The sequence below is a fragment of the Mesoplodon mirus genome, assembly GCF_964341445.2.
Source record: "Mesoplodon mirus genome assembly, chromosome: 11".
Taxonomy (NCBI): Eukaryota; Metazoa; Chordata; class Mammalia; order Artiodactyla; family Ziphiidae; genus Mesoplodon; species Mesoplodon mirus.
In genome coordinates this window covers 105,895,578-105,917,527 of record NC_138987.1, presented here as the reverse complement: position 1 = coordinate 105,917,527, position 21,950 = coordinate 105,895,578, and positions in this window count along the sequence as shown.

Sequence of the window (21,950 nt, the reverse complement as noted above, 5' to 3'; positions counted from 1 at the left end):
ATCCCAACGCTAATGGTCAGTTGATATTCAAAATCATTGCGGCCTGTAAATGACACCTGCCCTGAAAACAAATCCTGGGGTCACATATCGACCAAAAAATTCAAAGGACGTCCATATTTCAAAACGACCGTTTCAAAAGGCATATTTTATGCACATTAGTGTTCTGCTTCTTTTCCTTTCTTTCCTTTTTTGTTAAAAAAAACGGGAATGGAAAAAGGCATCCCTCAGAATGGGCGAAAATTGTTGCAGACGAATCAATGGACAGAGGTTTAATCTCCAATATATATAAACAGCACATGCAGCTTAATATTAAAAAAACAAACAACCCAATACAAAAATGGGCAGAAGATCTAAAGAGACGTTTCTTCAAAGAAGACACAGAGATGGCCAAGACACACATGAATAGCTGCTCAACAGCACTAATTATTAGAGAAATGCAAATCAAAACTACAATGAGGTATCACCACACACCTGTTAGAATCGGCATCATCAGAAAATCTACAAACAACCAATTCTGGGGAGGGTGTGGACAAAAGGAGCCCTCTTCCACTATTGGTGGGAATGTAAATTGATACAGTCACTATGGAGAACAGTATGGAGTTTCCTTAAAAAAACTAGATATAGAATTACCATCTGATCCAGCAATCCCACTTCTGGACATATACCCAGAGAAAACCGTAAATCAAAAAGGCACATTCAGCACAATGTTCATTACAGCACTATTTACAATAGCCAGGTAATGGAAGCAACCTAAATGCCCACAGACAGATGAATGGATAAAGATGTGGTACATATATGAAATGGAATATTACTCGGCCATAAAAAGGAATGAAACTGGGTCATTTGTAGAGACATTGATGGATCGAGAGACTGTCATACAGAATGAAGTAAGTCAGAAAGAGGAAAACAAATATTGTATATTAATGCATAAATGTGGAACCTAAAAAAATGGTACAGATGAACTGGTTTGCAGGGAAGAAATAGAGACACAGAGGTAGAGAACAAACGTATGGACACCAAGTGTGGGAAGCCATGGGGTGGTGGTGGTGGGATGAGTTGGGAGTTTGGGATTGACCTGTATACATGTATATGCATAAACTACATAACTAATAATAACGTGCTGTATAAGAAAATAAATAAAATTAAATTTCAAAATTTTAAAAAATAAAATTTAAAAATAAAACAGAAAAAAGTTCTTCCCGTCACACAGATGTATTTATAGGAATGAATTATTTCCATGCTTATATCTATAAATACATAAAAGAGGAATAAAATCTAACTTGAAACATAAAAGAAAAAAAAAAAACCTGAACCCACGAGTTATACAGAGGAAAACCCTATCAGGGCACTTGCTCCAGTGGTAAAAAATTCTGAAATTGGTCAGAGGTGGGGAACCATCTCCCATACAGCCAGCAACCCACCCCCCACGCAAGGAGCGTCCTCATTGCAAAGCTGGGGGACCGTGCCGAGGCATCTGTGAGTAAACGTGAGCTGAGCCCCAGGCCAGCTGCTGCTTAACTGTTCCCACACTTTCCAGGTAAAACACCTGAATATGTACATGGGCTTGAAAGCCTAGAGGAAGGACCGTGGAGCCACACCAGCGACACCACGCATGCCAACTTGGTGCCTGCAGGCCAGCCAGGGTGGTCCTGGCCCCGGGTGCTCTTCTGGAAGCTCTCCATTGCCCTGCCTGAGATACGCCTCCTGTCCCGGCCCCCACTGCTTTTTTCCTTCCTCACCTCTGTCTAGAGAGAAATTCCAGCGGAAGGTATGGGTGACACATCCTCTTCTTTACAGGCGGCAGCCTGGCAACTCCTGCAGAAAGGCCAGCAGAACCCCACTCACACCGGGCCACCCACAAAGCTGTGGCCCCTCATTCCCTCCCACCAGCACAGCCCCGAGACTGCTGATGGGGCAGAGAATATGGAATCAGGCACAGCTTCAGGGGCTATTGCTGCCTGGAGGTCTGTTTATATTGACCTCAACGAGGCACACCTGGGGAGGGCGGGCCGGCAGGGTAAGGCTGCCCAGGTCAGCTAATCCACAACCCTCAGGGAATCACATTGTTGAAAATGGACCCCGCTAAGGCAGAAGAGAAGCCAAGGGAAAAAAGGACACAATGCCATTTGCAGCACCGTAGATAAGTCTAGAAGTAATCACGTGACTTGTAGTAAGTCAGAAAGTGAAAGACACATATCATATCACTTAGAGGTGTTACCTAAAAATGGATACCAGGGCAGATATTTCCACGGAGAAGGGCAATCACAGATTCATTAAACAAACTTATGGTTCACCAATGGAAAGGTGTGAGGATTGGTTTCATTACGATATCGGGGTTAACAGACATATACAAACACAGGTGACATATATAATCACCAAAGACCTACAGAATACCAAGAGAGGACTACTCAACATTCTGTCATAACGTACATGGGAAAAGGATCCCAGGAAGCACAGTCATCTGTATATGTTTAAAAGAACCACATCTTCCACACCTACAACAAGCCAAACATTGTAATCAAACTTGCTGTAATAAAAAATATTAAATTAAATTAAATACACGAACAAGAAATAGTGAGACAAACGTGAGGGGCTTTCTCCTGGCACATTCCATTCTAAACTCCAATCTAGAACACCACTTCCACTGAGGCTCTCTTGCCCTAGTAACCAGATATGGTAAGGTGAACTGCTGCCACCTTGTGGCCGTTTCACACAACAGCAGCTTTAATCCCAACTCTAATGGTCAGTTGATATTCAAAATCATTGCAGGCCTGTAAATGACACCTGCCCTGAAAACAAATCCTGGGGTCACATATCGACCAAAAATTTCAAAGGACGTCCATATTTCAAAACCACCGTTTCAAAAGGCATATTTTACGCACATTAGTGTTCTGCTTCTTTTCCTTTCTTTCCTTTTTTGTTAAAAAACACGGGAATGGAAAATGGCATCCCACAGAATGGGCAAAAATCGTTGCAGACGAATCAATGGACAGAGGTTTAATCTCCAATATATATAAACAGCTCATGCAGCTTAATATTAAAAAAACAAACAACCCAAAAAAAAATGGGCAGAAGATCTAAAGAGACGTTTCTTCAAAGGAGACACAGAGATGGCCAAGACGCACATGAAAAGCTGCTCAACAGAACTAATTATTAGAGAAATGCAAATCAAAAGTACATTGAGGTATCACCTCACACCTGTTAGAATCGGCATCATCAGAAAATCTACAAACAACCAATTCTGGGGAGGGTGGGACAAAAGGAGCCCTCTTCCACTATTTGTGGGAATGTAAATTGATACAGTCACTATGGAGAACAGTATGGAGGTTCCGTTAAAAAACTAAAAAGAGGAGTACCATCTGATCTAGCAATCCCACTTCTGAGCATATACCCAGAGAAAACCATAAATCAAAGAGACACATTCACCCCAATGTTCATTGCAGCACTATTTACAATAGCCAGGTAATGGAAGCAACCTAAATGCCCACAAACAGAAGAACGGATAAAGATGTGGTACATATATAAAATGGAGTATTACTCAACCATATAAAGGAATGAAACTGGGTCATTTGTAGAGACATCGATGGATCGAGAGACTGTCATACAGAATGAAGTAAGTCAGAAAGAGGAAAACAAATATTGTATATTAATGCATATATGTGGAACCTAAAAAAATGGTACAGATGAACTTGTTTGCAGGGCAGAAATAGAGACACAGAGGTAGAGAACAAACGTATGGACACCAAGTGTGGGAAGCCATGGGGTGGTGGTGGTGGGATGAGTTGGGAGATTAGGATTGACCTGTATACATGTATATGCATAAAATACATAACTAATAATAACCTGCTGTATAAAAACATAAATAAAATTAAATTTCAAAATTTTAAAAAATAAAATTTAAAAATAAAACAGAAAAAATTCTTCCCGTCACACAGATGTATTTATAGGAATGAATTATTTCCATGCTTATATCTATAAATACATAAAAGAGGAATAAAATCTAACTTGAAACATAAAAGAAAAAAAAAACCTGAACCCACCATTTATACAGAGGAAAACCCTATCTGGACACTTGCTCCAGCGGTAAACAATTCTGAAATTGGTCAGAGGTGGGGAACCATCTCCCATACAGCCAGCACCCCACCCCCCACGCAAGGAGCGTCCTCATTGCAAAGCTGGGGGATTGTGCCGAGGCATCTGTGCGTAAACGTGAGCTGAGCCCCAGGACAGCTGCTGCTTAACTGTCCCCACCCTTTCCAGGTAAAACACCTGAATATGTACAAGGGCTTGAAAGCCTAGAGGAAGGACCGTGGAGCCACACCAGCGACAGCACGCAGGCCAACTTGGTGCCTGCAGGCCAGCCAGGGTGGTCCTGGCCCCGGGCGCTCTTCCGGAAGCTTTCCATTGCACTGCCTGAGATACCCCTGCTGTCCTGGCCCCCACTGCTTTTTTCCTTCTTCACCTCTGTCCGGAGAGAAATTCCAGCGGAAGGTATGGGTGACACATCCTCTTCTTTACAGGTGTCAGCCTGGCAACTCCTGCAGAAAGGCCAGCAGAGCCCCACTCACACCGGGCCACCCACAAAGCTGTGGCCCCTCACTCCCACCCACCAGCACAGCCCCGAGACTGCTGACGGGGCAGAGAATATGGAGTCAGGCACAGCTTCAGGGACTATTGCTGCCTGGAGCGCTGTTTATATTGACCTCAAAGAGGCACACCTGGGGAGGGCGGGCCGGCAGGGTAAGGCTGCCCAGGTCAGCTAATCCACAACCCTCAGCGAATCACATTGTGGAAAATGGACTTCTCTAAGGCAGAAGAGAAGCCAAGGAAAAAAAGGACACAATGCCATTTGCAGCCCCGTAAATGAGTCTAGAAGTAATCACGTGACTTGTAGTAAGTCAGAAAGTGAAAGACACATACCATATCATATCACTTATAGGTGTTACCTAAAAATGGATACCAGGGCAGATATTTCCACGGAGAAGGGCAATCACAGATTCATTAAACAAACTTATGGTTCACGAATGGAAAGGTGTGAGGTTTGGTTTCATTACGATATCGGGGTTAACAGACATATACAAACACAGATGACATATATAATCACCAAAGACCTACAGAATACCAAGAGAGGACTACTCAACATTCTGTCATAACGTACATGGGAAAAGGATCCCAGGAAGAACAGTCATCTGTATATGTGTAAAAGAACCACATCTTCCACACCTACAACAAGCCAAACATTGTAATCAAACTTGCTGTAATAAAAAATAAAAAAAAAATAAATTAAAAACACGAACAAGAAGTAGTGAGACAAACTTGAGGGGCTTTCTCCTGGCACATTCCATTCTAAATTCCAATCTAGAACACCACTTCCACTGAGGCTCTCTTGCCCTAGTAACCAGATTTGGTAAGGGTGAACTGCTGCCACCTTGTGGCCGTTTCACACAACAGCAGCTTTAATCCCAGCGCTAATGGTCAGTTGATATTCAAAATCATTGCAGGCCTGTAAATGACACCTGCCCTGAACACAATTCCTGGGGTCACATATCGACCAAAAAATTCAAAGGACGTCCATATTTCAAAACGACCGTTTCAAAAGGCATATTTTACGCACATTAGTGTTCTGCTTCTTTTCCTTTCTTTCCTTTTTTGTTAAAAAAAAACGGGAAAGGAAAAAGGCATCCCTCAGAATGGGCAAAAATCGTTGCAAACGAATCAATGGACAGAGGTTTAATCTCCAATATATATAAACAGCTCATGCAGCTTAATATTAAAAAAAAACAAACCACCCAATACAAAAATGGGCAGAAGATCTAAAGAGACGTTTCTTCAAAGAAGACACAGAGATGGCCAAGACACACATGAAAAGCTGCTCAACATCACTAATTGTTAGAGAAATGCAAATCAAAACTACAATAAGGTATGACGTCACACCCATTAGAGTCGGCATCATCAGAAAATCTACAAACAAAAATTCTGAGGAGGGTGTGGACAAAAGGAACCCTCTTCCACTATTGGTGGGAATGTAAATTGATACAGTCACTATGGAGAACAGTATGGAGGTTCCTTTAAAAAACTAAAAAGAGGAGTACCATCTGATCTAGCAATCCCACTTCTGAGCATATACCCAGAGAAAACCATAAATCAAAGAGACACATTCACCCCAATGTTCATTGCAGCACTATTTACAATAGCCAGGTAATGGAAGCAACCTAAATGCCCACAAACAGAAGAACGGATAAAGATGTGGTACATATATAAAATGGAGTATTACTCAACCATATAAAGGAATGAAACTGGGTCATTTGTAGAGAACTCGATGTATCTAGAGACTGTCATACAGAGTGGAGTAAGTCAGAAACAGAAAAACAAATATTGTATATTAATGCCTATATTTGGTACCTAGAAAAGTGGTACAGATGAACTTGTTTGCAGGGCAGAAATAGAGACACAGAGGTAGAGAACAAACGTATGGACACAAAGAGGGGGAAGCCATGGGGTGGTGGTGGTGGTGGTGGGATGAGTTGGGAGATTGGGATTGACCTGTATACATGTAAATGCATAAAATACATAACTAATAATAACCTGCTGTATAAGAAAATAAATTTAAATTTCAAAATTTTTAAAAATAAAACAGAGAAAAGTTCTTCCATTCACACAGATGTATTTATATGAATGACTTATTTCCATGCTTATATCTATAAATACATAAAAGAGGAATAAAATTTAACTTGAAACAATGGAGAAAAAAAAAAACCTGAACCCAACAGTTATACAGAGGAAAACCCTATCAAGGCACTTACTCCAGCGGTAAACAATTCTGAAATTGGTCAGATGTGGAGAATCATCTCCCATACAGCCAGCAGCCCAACCCCACGCAAGAAAGGTCCTCATTGCCAAGCTGCGGGACCGTGCCGAGGCGTCTGTGAGTAAATGTGAGCTGAGCCCCAGGCCAGCTGCTGCTGAACTGTTCCCACCCTTCCCAGGTAAAACACCTGAATATGTACAAGGGCTTGAAAGCCTAGAGGAAGGGCAGTGGAGCCACACCAGCGACAGCACACAGGCCCACTTGGTGCCTGCAGGCCAGCCAGGATGGTCCTGGCCACGGGCGCTCTTCTGGAAGCTTTCCATTTTCCTGACTGAGATACCCATCCTATCCCGGCCCCCACTCCTTTTTTTCCTTCCTCACCTCAGCCCAGAGAGAAATTTCAGCAGACATTATGGGTGACGCATCCTCTTCTTTACAGGTGACAGCCTGGCAACTCCTAAGCCTTGCCGTTCCCTAACCCCAACGCTAGCCTGGAACGGAAATCTTAGACCAGCCCTAAACCTTACCCTATGCCGTAACCTACACCTGGCCCGTACGCTGGCACAGACCAGTGCGTCAGCACGTAGCCTGACCCTAGCTCGTTTCCGTACCCTCACATGTGCCCTAAGCTTTGCCGTTCCCTAAACTTAAACGTAGCCCGGAACGGAAATCAACAACCAGCCCTAAACCTTACCCTACGCCGTAACCTACTCCTGGCCCGTACGCTGGCACTGACCCGTGCGTCAGTACGTAGCCTGACCCTCCCATGTTTCCGTACCCTCACCTGTGCCCTAAGCCTTGACGTTCCCTAACCCTAACCCTAGCCGTGAATGGAAACCCACCACCAGCCCTACACCTTAACCTACGCCGTAGCCTACTCCTGGACTGTACGGTGGCACTGAACCTTGCGTCAGCATGTAGCCTGACCCTCCCACGTTTCCGTACCCTCACCTGTGCCCTACGTCTTTCCGTTCCGTAACCCTAACCCTAGCCCAGAACGGAAACCGACCACCAGCCCTAAACCTTACCCTATGACGTAGCCTACACCTGGCCCGTACGCGGGCACTGACATGTGCTTCAGCACGTAGCCTGACCCTCCCATGTTACCGTACCGTCAGCTCTGCCCTAAGCCTTGCGGTTCCCTAAATCTAACCCTAGCCCGGAACGGAAACCCACCACCAGCCCTAAACCTTACCCACAAGCCGTAGCCTACTCCTGGCCCGTACGCTGGCACTGACCCATGCGTCAGCATGTAGCCTGACCCTCCAACGTTTCCGTACCCTCACCTGTGCCCTAAGCCTTGCCGTTCCCGAACCCTAACCCTAGCCCCCAACGGAAAACCACCACCAGCCCTACACCTTACCCCCAAGCCGTAGCCTACTCCTGGTCCATACGCTGGCACTGATATGTGCATCAGCAGGTAGCCTTACCTTCCCACATTATCGTAACGTCACCTGTGCCCTAAGCCTTGCAGTTCTTTAACCCTAACACTAGTACGGAAGGGAAACACACCACCAGCCCTCCACCTAACCCCCAAGCCGTAGCCTACTCCTGGCCGGTACGCTGGCACTGGCCCGTGCGTCAGCACGTAGCCTGACCCTCCCACGTTTCCGTACCCTCACCTGTGCCCTAAGCCTTGACGTTCCCTAACCCTAACCCTAGCCCGGAACAGAAACCCACCACCAGCCCTAGACATTACCCTCCGGCGTAGCCTACTCCTGGCCTGTATGCTGGCACTGACCCGTGCGTCAGCATGTAATCTGACCACCCCACGTTTCCGTACCCACACCGGGGCCCGAAGCCTTGCCGTTCCCTAACACTAACCCTAGACCGGAACGGAAACACACCACCAGTCCTACACCTTACACTACGCCGTAGCCTACTCCTGGCCCGAACGCTGGCACTGACCCATGCGTCAGCACGTAGCCTGACCCTCCCACGTTTCCGTACCCTCACCTGTGCCCTAAGCCTTGACGTTCCCTAACCCTAACCCTAGCCCGGAACAGAAACCCACCACCAGCCCTATACCTAACCCTACGCCGTAGCCTACTCCTGGCCGGAACGCTGGCACTGACCCATGCGTCAGCACGTAGCCTGACCCTACCACGTTTCCGTACCCTCACCTGTGCCCTAAGTCTTGCCGTTCCCTAACCCTAAACCTAGCCCGGAAAGGAAACCCACCACCAGCCCTACACATTACCCTATGCCGTAGCCTACTCCTGGCCCGTACGCTGGCACTGACACGTGCGTCAGCACGTAGCCTGACCTTCTCACATTTCCGTACCCACACCTGTGCCCTAAGCCTTGCCGTTCCCTAACCCTAACCCTAGTCCGGAACGGAAACCCACCACGAACCCTACAGCTTACCCTACACCGTAGCCTACTCCTGGCCTGTACACTGGCACTGACCCGTGTGTCAGCACGTAGCCTGACCCTCCCACGTTTCCGTACCCTCACCTGTGCCCTACGCCTTGACGTTCCCTAACCCTAACCCTAGCCCGGAACAGAAACCCACCACCAGCCCTAAACATTACTCCCTGGCGTAGCCTACTGCTGGCCTGTATGCTGGCACTGACCCGTGCGTCAGCACGTAGCCTGACCCTCCGACGTTTCCGTACCCTCACCTGAGCACTAAGCCTTGCCGTTCGGTAACCCTAACCCTAGCCCGGAATGGAAATCCACCACCAGCCCTACACCTTAACCCCAAGCCGTAGCCTACTCCTGGCCCGTACTCGGCACTGAGACGTGCGTCAGCAAGTAGCCTGACCCTCCCACGTTTCAGGACCCTCAACTGTGCCCTAAGCCTGGCCGTTCCTAACACTAACCCTAGCCCAGAACGGAAACCCACCACTAGCTCTACACCTTACCCACAAGCCGTAGCCTACTCCTGGCCCATATGCTGACACTGACCCGTGCGTCAGCACGTAGCCTGACCCTCCCACGTTTCCGTACCCTCACCTGTCCCCTAAGCCTTGCCGTTCCCTAACCCTAACCCTAGCCGGAACGGAAAATCACCACCAGCCCTACACCTTACCCTACGCCGTAGACTACACCTGGCCCGTACGCTGGCACTGACCCGTGCGTCAGTACGTACCCTGACCCTCCCATGTTTCCGTACCCTCAAATGTGCCCTAAGTCTTGACGTTCCCTAACCCTAACCCTAGCCCTGAACGGAAACCCACCACCAGCCCTACACCTAACCTACGCTGTAGCCTACTCCTGGCCTGTACGGAGGCACTGAACCTTGCGTCAGCATGTAGCCTGACCCTCCCACGTTTCCGTACCCTCAACTGTGCCCTAAGTCTTGCCGTTCCGTAACCCTAACCCTAGCCTGGAACGGAAAACAACCACCAGCCCTAAACCTAACCCGTAAGCCGTAGCCTACTCCGGGTCGGTATGCTGGCACTGGCCCGTGCGTCAGCATGTAATCTGACCCCCCCACGTTTCCGTACCCACACCGGGGCCCGAAGCCTTGCCGTTCCCTAACACTAACCCTAGCCCGGAACGGAAACACACCACCAGTCCTACACCTTACACTACGCCGTAGCCTACTCCTGGCCCGAACGCTGGCACTGACCCATGCGTCAGCACGTAGCCTGACCCTACCACGTTTCCGTACCCTCACCTGTGCCCTAAGTCTTGCCGTTCCCTAACCCTAAACCTAGCCCTGAAAGGAAACACACCACCAGCCCTACACCTTACCCTACGCCGTAGCCTACTCCTGGCCTGTACGCTGGCACTGACACGTGCGTCAGCACGTAGCCTGACCTTCTCACATTTCCGTACCCACACCTGTGCCCTAAGCCTTGCCGTTCCCTAACCCTAACCCTAGCCCGGAACGGAAACCCACCACCAGCCCTACAACTAACACCCAAGCCGTAGCCTACTCTTGGCCGGTACGCTGGCACTGACACGTGCGTCAGCACGTAGCCTGACCCTCCCACGTTTCCGTAACCTCACCTGTGCCCTAAGCCTTGCCGTACCCTAACGCTAACACTAGCCCAGAACGGAAACACACCACCAGCCCTAAAGCTTACCCCCAAGCCATAGCCTACTCCTAGACGGTACGCTGGCACTGACACATGCATCAGCACGTAGCCTGACCCTCCCACGTTTCCGTACCCTCACCTGTGCCCTAAGCCTTGCAGTTCCCTAACCCTAACCCTAGCCCGGAACGGAAACCCACCACCAGCCTGAAACCTTTCCCTACGCCGTAGCTTACTTCTGGCCCGTACGCTGGCACTGACCCGTGCGTCAGCATGTAGTCTGACCCCCACACGTTTCCGTACCCTCACCTGGGCCCTAAGCCTTGCCGTTCCCTAACCCTAACCCTAGCCCGGAACGGAAAACCACCACCAGCCCTACACCTTACCCTACGCCGTAGCCTACTCCTGGCCCGAACGCTGGCACTGACCCGTGCGTCAGCACGTAGCCTGACCCTACCACGTTTCCGTACCCTCAGCTGTGCCCTAAGTCTTGCCGTTCCCTAACCCTAACCCTAGCCTGGAACGGAAACCCACCACCAGCCCTACACCTTACCCTATGCCGTAGCCTACTTCTGGCCCCAACGCTGGCACTGACACGTGCGTCAGCACGTAGCCTGACCTTCCCACATTTCCGTACCCTCACCTGTGCCCTAAGCCTTGCCGTTCCCTTACCCTAACCCTAGTACGGAACGAAACCCACCACCAGCCCTACACCTAACCTCCAAGCCATAGCCTACTCATGGCCCGTACGCTGGCACTGACACGTGCATCAGCACGTAGCCTGACCCTCCCACGTTTCCGTACCCTCACCTGCGCCCTAAGCCTTGCCGTTCCCTAACCATAACCCTAGCCCAGAACGGAAACCCACCACCAGCCCTACACTATACCCTACGCCGTAGCCTACTCCTGGCCCGTACGCTGGCACTGACCCGTGCGTCAGAACGTTGTCTGACCCTCCCACGTTTCCGTACCCTCACCTGTGCCCTAAGCCTTGCCGTTCCCTAACCCTAACCCTAGCCCCCAACGGAAACCCACCACCAGCCCTACACCTTACCCCCAAGCCTTAGCCTATTCCTGGCCCGTATTCTGGCACTGACACGTGCGTCAGCACGTAGCCTGACCCTCCCACGTTTCAGTATCCTCACCTGTGCCCTAAGCCTTGCCTTTCACTAACCCTAACTATAGCACGGAATGGAAACCCACCACCAACCCTACACCTTACCCTATGCCGTAGCCTACTCCTGGCCCGTACGCTGGCACTGACCCGTGTGTCAGCACGTAGCCTGACCTTCCCACATTTCCGTACCCTCACCTGTGCCCTAAGCCTTGCCGTTCCCTAACCCTAACCCTAGTACGGAACGGAAACACACCACCAGCCCTACACCTAACACCCAAGCCATAGCCTACTCCTGGCCTGTACGCGGGCACTGACCCATGCGTCAGCACGTAGCCTGACCCTCCCACGTTTCCGTACCCTCACCTGTGCCCTAAGCCTTGCCGTTTCCTATCCCTAACCCTAGCCCAGAACGGAAACCCAGAACCAGCCATACACCTTTCTCTACGACGTAGCCTACTCCTGGCCCATATGCTGGCATTGACACGTGCTTTAGCACGTAGCCTGAAGCTCCAACTTTTCTGTACCCTCACCTGTGCCCTAAGCCTTGCCGTTCCCTAACACTAACCCTAGCCCGGAATGGAAACCCACCACCAGCCCTAGAACTTACACTACCCCATAGCCTACTCCTTGCCCGTACGCTGGCACTGACCCGTGTGTCAGCACGTAGCCTGACCCTCCCACGTTTCCGTTCCCTCACCTGTGCCCTAAGCCTTGCCGTTCCCTAACCCTAACCCTAGCCCGGAACAGAAACCCACCACCAGCCCTAAACATTACCCTCTGGCGTAGCCTACTGCTGGCCTGTATGCTGGCACTGACCCGTGCGTCAGCACATAGCCTGACCCTCCCACGTTTCCGTACCCTCACCTGAGCACTAAGCCTTGCCATTCGGTAACCCTAACCCTAGCCCGGAATGGAAATCCACCACCAGCCCTACACCTTAACCCCAAGCCGTAGCCTACTCCTGGCCCATACTCGGCACTGACACGTGCGTCAGCAAGTAGCCTAACCCTCCCACGTTTCAGGACCCTCAACTGTGCCCTAAGCCTGGCCGTTCCTAACACTAACCCTAGCCCAGAACGGAAACCCACCACTAGCTCTACACCTTACCCACAAGCCGTAGCCTACTCCTGGCCCGTATGCTGACACTGACCCGTGCGTCAGCACGTAGCCTGACCCTCCCACGTTTCCGTACCCTCACCTGTCCCCTAAGCCTTGCCGTTCCCTAACCCTAACCCTAGCCGGAACGGAAAATCACCACCAGCCCTACACCTTACCCTACGCCGTAGCCTACACCTGGCCCGTACGCTGGCACTGACCCGTGCGTCAGTACGTAGCCTGACCCTCCCATGTTTCCATTCCCTCACCTGTGCCCTAAGCCTTGACGTTCCCTAACCCTAACCCTAGCCCGGAACGGAAACCCACCACCAGCCTGAAACCTTTCCCTACGCCGTAGCTTACTTCTGGCCCGTACGCTGGCACTGACCCGTGTGTCAGCATGTAGTCTGACCCCCACACGTTTCCGTACCCTCACCTGGGCCCTAAGCCTTGCCGTTCCCTAACCCTAACACTAGCCCGGAACGGAAACCCACCACAAGCCCTACACCTTACCCTACGCCGTAGCCTACTCCTGGCCCGAACGCTGGCACTGAACCGTGCGTCATCACGTAGCCTGACCCTACCACTTTTGCGTACCCTCACATGTGCCCTAAGTCTTGCCGTTCCCTAACCCTAACCCTAGCCTGGAACGGAAACCCACCACCAGCCCTAAACCTTACCCTATGCCGTAGCCTACTCCTGGCCCGTACGCTGGCACTGACACGTGCGTCAGCACGTAGCCTGACCTTCCCACATTTCCGTACCCTCACCTGTGCCCTAAGCTTTGCCGTTCCCTTACCCTAACCCTAGTACGGAACGGAAACCCACCACCAGCCCTACACCTAACCTCCAAGCCATAGCCTACTCATGGCCCGTACGCTGGCATTGACACGTGCGTCAGCACGTAGCCTGAACCTCCAACTTTTCTGTACCCTCACCTGTGCCCTAAGCCTTGCCGTTCCCTAACACTAACCCTAGCCCGGAATGGAAACAAACCACCAGCCCTAGACCTTACCCACCCCGTAGCCTACTCCTTGCCCGTACGCTGGCACTGACCCGTGTGTCAGCACATAGCCTGACCCTCCCACGTTTCCGTTCCCTCACCTGTGCCCTAAGCCTTGCCGTTCCCTAACCCTAACCGTACCCCGCAATGAAAACCCACCAACAGCCCTACACGTTACCCTACACCGTAGCCTACTCCTGGCCCGTACGCTGGCACTGACCCATGCATCAGTACGTAGCCTGACCCTCCCACGTTTCCTTACCCTCACCTGTGCCCTAAGCCTTGACGTTCCATAAACCTAACCCTAGCCAGGAACGGAAACCCACCACCATCCCTAGACATTACCCTACACCGTAGCGTACTCCTGGCCTGTACGCTGGCACTGACACGTGCGTCATCACGTAGCCTGACACTCCCACGTTTCCGTACCCTTACCTGTGTCCTAAGCCTTGCCGTTCCCTCACCCTAACCCTAGCGAGGAACGGAAACCCACCACCAGCCCTAAAACTTACCCTATGCTGTAGCCTACACCTGGCCCGTACGCGGGCACTGACACATGTGTCAGCACGTAGCCTGACCCTCCCACGTTTCCGTACCCTCACCTGTGCCCTAAGACTTGCCGTTCTCTAACCCTAACCCTAACCCGGAACGGAAAGCCACCACCAGCCCTATAGCTTAGCCACAAGCCGTAGCCTACTCCTGACCCGTACGCTGGCACAGACCCGTGCGTCAGCACGTAGCCTGACCCTCCCTCGTTTCCGTACCCTCACCTGTGCCCTAAGCCTTGCCGTTCCCTAACCCTAACCCTAGCCCGAAATGGAAACCCACCACCAGCCGTACACCATACCCTACGCTGTAGCCTACTCCTGGCCCGTACGCTGGCACTGACACGTGCCTCAGCATGTAGCCTGACCCTCCCACGTTTCCGTACCCTCACCTGTGCCCTAAGCCTTGCCGTTCCCTAACCCTAACCCTAGCCCGGAACGGAAACCCACCACCAGGCCTACACGTTACCCCCAAGCCGTAGCCTACTCCTGGCCCGTATGCTGGCACTGACACGTGCGTCACCACATAGCCTGACCCTCCCACGTTTCTGTAACCTCACCTGTGCCCTAAGCCTTGCCTTTCCCTAACCCTAACCCTGGTCCGGAACGGAAACCCACCACGAACCCTACAGCTTACCCTACGCCGCAGCCTACTCCTGGCCTGTACACTGGCACTGACCCGTGTGTCAGCACGTAGCCTGACCCTCCCACGTTTCCGTACCCTCCCCTGTGCCCTAAGCCTTGACGTTCCCTAACCCTAACCCTAGCCCGGAACAGAAACCCACCACTAGCCATAGACATTACCCTCCGGCGTAGCCTACTGCTGGCCCGTACGCCGGCACTGACACGTGCATCAGCACGTAGCCTGACCTTCCCACATTTCCGTACCCTCACTTGTGCCCTAAGCCTTGCCGTTCCCTTACCCTAACGCTAGTACAGAACGGAAAACCACCACCAGCCCTACACCTAACCTCCACGCCATAGCCTACTCATGGCCCATAGGCTGGCACTGACACGTGCGTCAGCATGTAGCCTGACCCTCCCACGTTTCCGTAACTTCACCTGTGCCCTACGCTTTGCCATTCCCTAACCCTAACTGTAGCCCGAAAGGGAAACAGCCCTACACCTTACCCTACGCTGTAGCCTACACCTGGCCGGTACGCTGGCACTGACACGTGCATCAGCATGTACCCTGACCCTCCCACGTTTCCGTACCCTCACCTGTGCCCTAAGCCTTGCCGTTCCCTAACCCTAACCCAAGCCGGAACGGAATCCCACCACCAGCCCTACACCTTACCCTATGCTGTAGCCTACACCTGTCCCGTACGCGGGTAATGACCTGTGCTTCAGCACGTAGCCTGACCCTCCCACGTTTCCGTTCCCTCACCTGTGCCCTAAGCCTTGCCGTTCCCTAACCCTAACCGTACCCCGCAATGAAAACCCACCAACAGCCCTACACGTTACCCTACACCGTAGCCTACTCCTGGCCCGTACGCTGGCACTGACCCATGCATCAGTACGTAGCCTGACCCTCCCACGTTTCCTTACCCTCACCTGTGCCCTAAGCCTTGACGTTCCCTAAACCTAACCCTAGCCAGGAACGGAATCCCACTACCATCCCTAGACATTACCCTACGCCGTAGTGTACTCCTGGCCTGTACGCTGGCACTGACACGTGCGTCATCACGTAGCCTGACACTCCCACGTTTCCGTACCCTTACCTGTGTCCTAAGCCTTGCCGTTCCCTCACCCTAACCCTAGCGAGGAACGGAAACCCACCACCAGCCCTAAAACTTACCCTATGCTGTAGCCTACACCTGGCCCGTACGCGGGCACTGACCCATGTGTCAGCACGTAGCCTGACCCTCCCACGTTTCCGTACCCTCACCTGTGCCCTAAGCCTTGCCGTTCTCTAACCCTAACCCTACCCCGGAACGGAAAGCCACCACCAGCCCTATAGCTTAGCCACAAGCCGTAGCCTACTCCTGACCCGTACGCTGGCACAGACCCGTGCGTCAGCACGTAGCCTGACCCTCCCTCGTTTCCGTACACTCACCTGTGCCCTAAGCCTTGCCGTTCCCTAACCCTAACCCTAGCCCGAAATGGAAACCCACCACCAGCCGTACACCATACCCTACGCCGTAGCCTACTCCTGGCCCGTACGCTGGCAATGACACGTGCCTCAGCATGTAGCCTGACCCTCCCACGTTTCTGTACCCTCACTTGTGCCCTAAGCCTTGCCGTTCCCTAACCCTAACCCTAGCCCGGAACGGAAACCCACCACCAGGCCTACACGTTACCCGCAAGCCGTAGCCTACTCCTGGCCCGTACGCTGGCACTGACCCGTGCGTCAGCATGTAGACAAACACCCCCAAGTTTCCATACCCTCACCTGGGCCCTAAACCTTGCTGTTCCCTAACCCTAACCCTAGCCCGGAACGGAAACCCACCACCAGCCCTACAACTAACACCCAAGCCATAGACTATTCCTGGCCCGTACGCTGGCACTGACCCATGCGGCAGCACGTAGCCTGACCCTCCCAAGTTTCTGTACCCTCACCTGTGCCCTAAGCCTTGCCGTTGCCTAACCCTAACCCTAGCCCGGAACGGAAACCCACCACCAGCCCTACACATTACCCCCAAGCCGTAGCCTACTCCTGGTCCGTACACTGGCACTGACCCGTGTGTCAGCATGTAGCCTGACCCTCCCACCTTTCCGTACCCTCACCTGTGCCCTAAGCCTTGCCTTTCCCTAACCCTAACCCTAGCCCGGAACGGAAACCCACCACCAGCCCTAGACCATTCCCTACGCCGTAGCCTACTCCTGGCCCGTACGCTGGCACTGACCCATGCGTCAGCACGAAGCCTGACCCACCCACGTTTCCGTACCCTCACCTGTGCCCTATGCCTTGCCGTTCCCTAACCCTAACCCTAGCACAGAACGGAAACCCACTTCCAGCCCTACACCTTACCCTATGCCGTAGCCTACACCTGGCCCGTATGTTGGCACTGACCCGTGCGTCAGCACGTAGCCTGACCGGCCCACGTTTCCGTACCCTCACCTGTGCCCTAAGCCTTGCCGTTCCCTGACCCTAACCCTAGCCCGGAACGGAAACCCACCACCAGCCCTAAACCTTACCCCCAACCTGTAGCCTACTCCTGGCCCGTATGCTGGCACTGACCCGTGCGTCAGCACGTAGCCTGACCCTCCCACGTTTCCGTACCCTCACCTGTGCCCTATGCCTTGCCGTTCCCTAACCCTAACCCTAGCACAGAACGGAAACCCACCTCCAGCCCTATACCTTACCCTATGCTGTAGCCTACTGCTGGCCCGTATGCTGGCACTGACCCATGCGTAAGCACGTAGCCTGACCCTCCCACGTTCCTGTACCCTCACCTGTGCCCTAAGCCTTGACGTTCCCTAACCCTAACCCTAGCCCAGAACGGAAACCCACCACCAGCCCTAGACATTACCCTATGGCGTAGACTACTCCTGGCCTGTACGCTGACACTGACACGTGCGTCAGCACGTAGCCTGACCCTCCCACGTTTCCGTACCCTCACCTGTGCCCTAAGCTTTGCCGTTCCCTAACCCTAACCCTAGACCGGAACGGAAACCCACCACCAGCCCTAAACCTTTCCCTACGCCGTAGCCTAATCCTGGCCCGTATGCTGGCACTGACCCATGCGTCAGCATGTAGACTGACCCACCCACGTTTCCATACCATCACCTGGGCCCTAAACCTTGCCATTCCCTAACCCTAACCCTAGCCCTGCAGGGAAACCCACCACCAGCCCTAAACCTTACCCTATGCCGTAGCCTACTCCTGGCCCATACGCTGGCACTGACCCGTGCGTCAGCACGTAGGCTGACCCTAACACTTTTCTGTACCCTCACCTGTGCCCTAAGCCTTGCCGTTCCCTAATCCTAACCCTAGCCCGGAATGGAAAACCACCACCAACCCTAAAACTTACCCCCATGCCATAGCCTACTCCTGGCCCGTACACAGGCAGTGACCCGTGCGTCAGCACGTAGCCTAACCCTCCCACTTTTCCGTACCCTCAGCTAAGCCCTAAGCCTTGGCATTCCCTAACTCTAACCCAAGCTTGGAACGGAATCCCACCACCAGCCCTACAGCTTACCCCCAAGCCATAGACTATTCCTGGCCCGTACGCTGGCACTGACCCGTGCGTCAGCATGTAGCCTGACGCTCCCACGTTTCTGTACCCTCACCTGTGCCCTAAGCCTTGCCGTTCCCTAACCCTAACCCTAGCCCCGAACGGAAACCCACCACAAGCCCTACACCTAACCCCCAAGCCGTAGCCTACTACTAGCCGGTACGCTGGCACTGACCCGTGCATCAGCACATAGCCTGACCCTCCCACGTTTCTGTACCCTCACCTGTGCCCTAAGCCTTGCCGTTCCTTAACCCTAATCCTAGCCAGGAACGGAAACCCACCACCAGCCCTACAACTTACCCCCAAGCCTTAGGCTACTCCTGGACCTTACGCTGGCACTGACCAGTGCGTCAGCACGTAGCCTGACCATCCCAAGTTTGCGGACCCTCACCTGTGCCCTAAGCCTTGCCATTTCCTAACCCTAACCCTAGCCCGGAACGGAAACCCACCACCAGCCCTACAACTTTCCCTACGACGTAGCCTATTCCTGGCCCCTACGCAGGCACTGACCCTTTCATCAGCACGTAGCCTGACACTCCCACGTTTCCGTACCCTTACCTGTGCCCTAAGCCTTGCCGTTCCCTAACCCTAACCCTAGCCCGGAACGGAACCCCACCAGCAGCCGTACAACTTACACCCAAGCCGTAGCCTACTCCTGGTCCATACGCTGGCACTGACCTGTGCGTAAGCACGTAGCGTGACTCTCCCACATTTCCGTACCCTCACCTGTGCCCTAAGCCTTGCTGTTCCCTAACACTAACCCTAGCCTGGAATGGAAACACACCACCAACCCTACACCTAACCACCAAGCCGTAGCCTAATCCTGGCCGGAACGCTGGCACTGATATGTGCCTCAGCAGGTAGCCTGACCCTACCACGTTTCCGTAACCTCACCTGTGCCCTACAATTTGCCATTCCCTAACCCTAACTGTAGCCCGAAAGGGAAACAGCCCTATACCTTACCCTACGCCGTAGCCTACTCCTGGCCGGTACGCTGGCACTGACACGTGCATCAGCATGTAGCCTGACCCTCCCACGTTTCCGTACCCTCACCTGTGCCCTAAGCCTTGCCGTTCCCTAACCCTAACCCAAGCCGGAACGGAATCCCACCACCAGCCCTACACCTTACCGTATGCTGTAGCCTATTCCTGGCCCGTATGCTGGCACTGACACGTGCGTCAGCATGTAGCCTGTCCCTCACACGTTTCCGTACCCTCACCTGTGCCCTAAGCCTTGCCGTTCCCTAACCCTAACACTAGCCCTCAACGGAAACCCACCACAAGCCCTACACCTTACCATATGCCATAGCCTACTCCTGGCCCGTACGCTGGCACTGACCCGTGAGTCAGCACGTAGCCTGACCCTCCCACGTTTCCGTACCCACACCTGTGCCCTAAGCCTTGCCGTTCCCTCACCCTAACCCTAGCCAGGAACGGAAAACCACCAGCAGCCCTACACCTTACCCTACGCCGTAGCCTACTCCTGGCCCGTACGCTGGCACTGACCCGTGCGTCAGCACGTAGCCTGACCCTCACACTTTTCCGTACCCTCACCTGTGCCCTAAGCGTTGCCGTTCCCTAACCCTAACCCTAGTCCGGAACGGAAACACACCACCAGCCCTACAGCTTACCACCAAGCCATAGCCTACTCCTGGCCCGTACGCTGGCACTGATCCGTGTGTCAGCATGTAGCCTGAACCTCCCACGTTTCCGTACCCTCACCTGTGCCCTAAGCCTTGCCGTTCCCTAACCCTAACCCTAGCCCGGAACGGAAACCCACCAACAGCCCTACACCTAACCCCCAAGCCGTAGCCTACTCCTGGCTGGTACGCTGGAACTGACCCGTGCATCGACACATAGCTGAACCTCCCACGTTTCTGTACCCTCACCTGTGCCCTAAGCCTTGCCATTCCCTAACCCTAATCCTAGCCAGGAACGGAAACCCACCACCAGCCCTACAACTAACCCCCAAGCCGTAGGCTACTCCTGGACATTACGCTGGCACTGAACTCTGCGTCAGCACGTAGCCTGACCCTCCCACGTTTGCGGACCCTCACCTGTGCCCTAAGCCTTGCCATTCCCTAACACTATCCCTAGCCCGGAACGGAAACCCAACCCCAGCCCTACACCTTTCCCTACGCCATAGCCTATACCTGGCCCGTACGCAGGCATTGATCCTTTCATCAGCACGTAGCCTGACCCTCCCATGTTTCCGTACCCTCACCTGTGCCCTAAGCCTTGCCGTTCCCTAACCCTAACCCCAGCCCGGAACGGAAACCCACCACCAGCCCTACAACTTACCCCCAAGCCGTAGCCTACTCCTGGTCCATACGCTGGCACTGACCTGTGCGTCAGCACGTAGCCTGAACTTCCCACATTACCGTAACCTCACCTGTGCCCTAAGCCTTGCCGTTCCCTAACCCTAACCCTAGTACGGAACGGAAACACCCCACCAGCCCTACACCTAACCCCCAAGCCATAGCCTACTCCTGGCCCATACGCTGGCACTGACCCGTGCGTCAGCACGTAGCCTGACCCTCCCACATTTCCGTACCCTCACCTGTGCCCTAAGCCTTGCTGTTCCCTAACACTAACCCTAGACTTGAATGGAAACACACCACCAACCCTACACCTAACCACCAAGCCGTAGCCTACTCCTGGCCGGTACGCTGGCACTGACACGTGCATCAGCATGTAGCCTGACCCTCCCACGTTCCCGTAACCTCACCTGTGCCCTACGCTTTGCCATTCCCTAACCCTAACTGTAGCCCGAAAGGGAAATAGCCCTACACCTTACCCTACGCCGTAGCCTACTCCTGGCCGGTACGCTGGCACTGACACGTGCATCAGCATGTACCCTGACCCTCCCACGTTTCCATACCATCACCTGTGCCCTAAGCCTTGCCGTTCCCTAACCCTAACCCAAGCCGGAACGGAATCCCACCACCAGCCCTACACCTTACCCTATGCTGTAGCCTACACCTGTCCCGTACGCGGGTAATGACCTGTGCTTCAGCACGTAGCCTGACCCTCCCATGTTACCGTACCCTCACCTGTGCCCTAAGCCTTGCCGTTCCCTAACCCTAAACCTAGCCCGGAACGGAAAGCCACCACCAGCCCTAAACCTTACCCACAAGCCGTAGCCTACTCCTGGACCGTACGCTGGCACTGACCCTTGCGTCAGCACGTAGCCTGACCCTCCTACGTTTCCGTACCCTC